This window comes from Trachemys scripta, chromosome 1, assembly GCF_013100865.1.
Source record: "Trachemys scripta elegans isolate TJP31775 chromosome 1, CAS_Tse_1.0, whole genome shotgun sequence".
Classification (NCBI taxonomy): domain Eukaryota; kingdom Metazoa; phylum Chordata; order Testudines; family Emydidae; genus Trachemys; species Trachemys scripta.
In genome coordinates, this window is record NC_048298.1 from 135,938,468 (window position 1) to 135,944,198 (window position 5,731).

The window sequence follows — 5,731 nt, forward strand, 5'->3', positions numbered from 1 at the left end:
AGCAATGAGGGAAGCTGCATCCTCTTGTATGCAAGCAGAGAGGGACTGGCTCCTGAATGGAGGACTACCACAGGGAGAGGAAGCTTTAGATGAACACCACAGGGCTAATCCGAGACTAGTTTAGGTAGCAAAAGTGGGAAATTGGGGTCTAAGAAAGCAGAAGATAAATACAGTGAAAGGCAAGAAAAGGTGTATGTGTGTCTGTAATGGGGTTCATTTGCCACATGAGCACCTCTTCATGGCACACTTAGCATAATGGCTGTCTCGACATATAGCGCCCCATACCAATGGTTGCTCCATTATTGTGGTGGTCTCTCTTCCTGCAACTTGGCCCTCTGGCCATGTCCACCCCTGCTAGGGTATCTTCCAGAGTAATACAGTCCAGTGACCTTACAGCAGGTCTTATGTCTGTCTCTCAGCTCCATGGTCCTTACATCCCCTTATCTCAAGGGATTTCACCTCACTTTTCTTGGTGGCTGATAGGGGAACTCAGGCTCTGCCTCTACTCAGATTCCAGTCCAGAGTCCCTGCAGCTGGCAGCTAAGGTCTTCTCCCTCAGACTCCTTGGTGCCTCCCTGAACCGCTTCCATCCCCCAGAGCATGACTGCAGACTCTACTTATAGCTTCTTTCTTCTTCTTCTTCTTCTCCTTCTTCTTGGCTTTTGTGGCATACAAGATTCACTTCCTGAGTGTTTTACCACCATGCACTGTACTTTGTATCTTCTTCATGACTTAGAGTCTTGCACCTTTCCGGGTATCCTTCAAGAATTGCAGAAGAGCTTTTCTTTTTATTAGGCCCCATTTTTCTTCTATTCTTGATAGATGTTGCAAGCAAAATTTTGTTACTTTAAGACCTCTGACTTTGCTATATAAATACTTCCTTTCACTGGTACAGTCTTCACAATCCCAAAGAGTATGATCTATCATTTCCTGGACCTTACATGTTACGCATAATCCATCTTTATACTTGTTAATTAGAAATAAATTACTATTTAACAGGCAATGCCCTATTAGAATTCTAAATGGAGCCACTTCAGTCTTCCTGTCAGGGCTTGGGTCATATTAACATTTTCAACTGGTGAGCAGACTTCTCAGAATTCTTCCCCTTTCTTTCATTTGCCCACAGTTCTTGCCATTCCTTCCTTAGCTCATTTTTGAATAGGTGTTTAAATTCCAATTTGCTTAAGGGGATTCCTAGGTGAACTTGTTCATGATTAATAGCACTTTTTGCCTATTTGTCCACCAGTTCATTGCCTACTATCCCTACATGTGCCAGGAGCCATGCTATTACTATGGTTAATCCAATTGTGCCAGTTTGGTTGTTAGCAGTAATATTTCATTAAGAATATCATTTCTGCTGTCAGACTTACCACTGTATATTGCCTGCTGTCTGGATAAGGAATCAGACAGGATGGCCATGGCAGCTAGCCAGACATTTATAGCCCAATTTAGTGCTAGAATAATCCTTGTTAGGTCAGCTGTTAAGATAGCTACGAAGTTAGTTAGCATTATGGTTTCCTTGAATCTGAGTGAGGGCATGTAGAAAGCTCTACCCACTCTTCCTGTTCCTTCCTCTTTGGAGCTGTCTGTATAGATTTGGCAGTAGTGTTCACACCACCATTTTATTGATTTGCTATATCTTGTATATTTATCATTATTATTTCATTTCTTTCATTATATAATTCCATGTTTCTCTCAGGGGGATACAGAGTATTTCTCCATAGCTATAGATTTTTCAATCTTCTATTTCCATCAATATTCCTTATCACGTCTATACTCTACTTACCTGGGGAATTTTGATTTTTTTTGTCTTACCCAACCTCCACTTAATTCCCAACAATCATTATACATTAACTTTGTGATGTCATCTTCACTATTACTTAGTCAAAGGTTAAGTCCAAAAGCTTCCTTGTAAGCGTTATGGGCATTTCACTGTCTGCTATCTGTAGTACATACAGCGGCATAGTAATAAATGCACCCTATCAATATACATTGCCTGTGCTTGGATAGAGTCTAATTTTCTCAGATTTGTGTTCACTGCTAACCCAAAGACCTGGCATCCATACTCAATAATTGGACTAACTTTCTAGCATTACCACCATTTTCTTATCCACTCCACAAGATGTTCCACAGACACTTTTAAGTAAGTTAATTCTGCCTTTGGACTTATCGTTAATATTTTCATTGTGGGCCCTCCAAATGAGCTTGTTATCAAATATCACACCTAAGAATTTGTAGTTTTTCATTATATTTATCTGTTGGTCATACAGATATAATTTTACATCTTTCTGGATTTTCCTCTTTTGTGAAAATAATTCCCTTAGTTTTCTATGGAGAAATGGAAGCCCCTACCTGTTTCTCTGTTCTGCACTTCTCTCACGTGCATCATTGATTCTTTTGGAGTGATTTCATGGTTTCTGCTTTTGGTCCGTATGGCACAGTCATCAGCAAATAACATGATCCCTATTCCTGTACTCATCTCCTTAAGGAGGTTATTTATCCTGATGTTAAAAAGGGTTGGCCTAATTACACTCTCCTGTGACGTTCTATTTGCAATTAAATATATGTTGGAAAAAGGTTTCCCTATTCAGAGGTGTATAGTTCTTTTGCTCAAGAAGTCCCTTATCCATCTGTACATTTTCCTATAACACACATGGAGGCCACTTTATGAAGAAGTCTCTCTCTCCATAACACATCGTAGGCTTTTTCCATGTCTATGTATCATGAATACTTTGGTGTTCATGCTTTTTTATGCTTCTGTCTCTATTTTTACAGTGTGGTCAATCACATTCCTACCTCTTCTGAACCCACTTTGTATTCCTTCTATGAACCTATTTCTTTCTAGGTGACTTATTAATGTTTTGATTACCATTCTTTCCATGGTTTTACCTAAACATGCTGTGAGGGAAACTGGTCTGTATGCCTCAGGACCTGAGCACATCTTACCTGATTGCCTCACTGGGATAATAATTGCATGTTTCCAGTCGTTAGGTATTTCACCTTTTAGCCATACGATATTATGGAATTTTAGTATCACCCTCATGCTTCCTTCACTTTGGAGTTAAAGCATTTCAAAGCTTATTCTGTCCTTACCTGGTGTGGTGCTTTTACTCCTTATCACTTTCTGGAGTTCTCTCATACTAAAGCTTTAATTAAAATAATATCCACATCCTCCTCCCACCTCTTCATCCTCTCATAATTATCCTTAATGAATGTTCTTTTCCTCTTCCTAATTTATATTCTTTGATCCTTGTCATTGCTGACTTTTTGAAACATAGTGGCCAGAATTTCTACTTTTTCTTTGCTGGAGCTTATTACTCTATGCCTGCAACTGCAAGGCTTTCTATTATATGGCTCTTACTATTTATTCCATTCATTTTCCTAATCTGTTTATATACCTCTGCCGTATTAATGATCTGGAGGATGGCATAGACTGCACTCTCAGCAAGTTTGCAGATGACACTGAACTGGGAGGAGTGGTAGATACCCTGGAGGGTAGGGATAGGATACAGAGAGACCTAGAGAAATTAGAGGATTGGGCCAAAAGAAACCTGATGAGGTTCAACAAGGACAAGTGCAGAGTCCTGCCCTTAGGATGGAAGAATTCCATTCACTGTTACAGACTAGGGACCGAGTGGCTAGGCAGCAGTTCTGCAGAAAAGGACCTAGGGTTACAGTGGACAAGAAGCTGGATATGAATCAACAGTGTGCCCTTGTTGCCAAGAAGGCTAACGGCATTTTGGGCTGTATAAGTAGGGGCATTGCCAGCAGATCGAGGGACGTGATCATTCCCCTCTATTCGACATTGGTGAGGCCTCACCTGGAGTACTGTGTCCAGTTTTGGGCCCCACACTGCAAAAAGGATGTGGAAAAATTGGAAAGAGTCCAGCAGAGGGCAACAAAAATGATTAGGAGGCTGGAGCACATGACTTATGAGGAGAGGCTGAGGGAACTGGGATTGTTTAGTCTGCAGAAGAAACGAATGAGGGGGGATTTGGTAGCTGCTTTCAACTACCTGAAAGGGGGTTCCAAAGAGGATGGATCTAGACTGTTCTCAGTGGTACCAGATGACAGAACAAGGAGAATGGTCTCAAGTTGCAGTGGGGCAGGTTTAGGTTGGATATTAGGAAAAACTTTTTCACTACGAGGGTGGTGAAGCACTGGAATGGGTTACCTAGGGAGGTGGTGGAATCTCCTTCCTTAGAGGTTTTTAAGGTCAGGCTTGACAAAGCCCTGGCTGGGATGATTTAGTTGGGAATTGGTCCTGTTTTGAGAAGGGGGTTGGACTAAATGACCTCCTGAGGTCCCTTCCAACCCTGATATTCTATGATTCTATGATTCTATGATTCTATTGGTGTCTTGATTTACTTTCCAGCAATATGTTCTCCAGATTTCTCTTTTTTGCCCTTTTTATAGCCCTTTGTGCACTTGCCTTACTTTCTTTATATTTGATTAAGTCCTTGCTTTTAAGAATTTTTTTGTTGTCTTATGTGCCTTATTCCTTTCCTAATTACAATTTCACATTCCTCTTTTTACCATGGAACACCCTTCCTATTGTTAAGTAGTGTTGGTATCCTAGGAATAGGTAGGCTGTCTTGATTCCCTTAGTAACATTACAACAGAATTCCTGAATATCTTCATTCACATATTCCTCACTTTTGTTTCTAAAGAGTTTCCAGTTTCCTTTTTTAAATTCCAAGTGGGGATATTATCATGGGTGTAGTTTGGGGAAGCAGAGATGGCATTGCCCCCCCAAACTGCAAGCCTTGGGCAGGCATGGAATTTGCTCCCCCTCCCCCTCACATGTGGCCCCATGGCCTGACTGGAGCTGTCCCCCTCCCAAATATAGAAGTCAAATTACGCCTACGGATATTATCCTCGTCTTTGGTATTTCCTATTTCCTTAATATGTAATTAATTCCCTTCTCTCTGTAAATTTCCCAGCTGAATTTTATGGTATAGAAGCTAAAGAAGCTTCCATCAACTGCATTCAATCTGGTAGGTGCTCCATCATTTAATATTACTAAATTATTCTCTTCAAAGAATAGCGCTAAACATTTTCCATTTTTATCATTTTTCTTACTTCTCCATAATCTGTTGTGACTATTCAGATCACCACAGATAATGAGCAGGTATGTGACATCCACAATTAATTCTTTCAGTTCCATAGCCTCTAGTTTCCTGCATGGGTTATAGACATTATAAAGTTTTAGAGGAGTAGAATTGCTTTGTATCAGTATCTCAGTAGCAGTATACTCGATACTTAGCTTCTGCTTCAAAACTTTAATATTTCCTTCACTTAGGAAAATATGAAGTCATTCGTTCATAGCATTTTTTAGCAGCTTTAATTATAATTCTCATTTTCTCTGTTTTCTTTCAGCCTCTTTCTACTACAACCTTTTTGGCTTTATAATCACAACCCAGCCCCCCCACACTGGGCTCGGTCATCAATGAAATCAGGCTCTCTTCTCTCTCTCCTGCTGCCAGATATTAGGGTTACCATATCTAACAAATAAAAAAAGAGGACCCTCCACGGGCCCAGCCCCGCCCCAACTCCACCCCGTCCCCGCCCTAGCTCCGCCCCCTCCTCCCTCCCACTCCCAGCCACGCGGAAAGGGCTCCCCGAGCGCTACCGGCTTCACGGTTTGCCAGGCAGCCCCCAGACTCTGCGCCCCCAGCTGGGCGCTTCCCCTCCCGGGCTCCAGCTGTGCTGGGGAAGCGCCGGCCAGGGG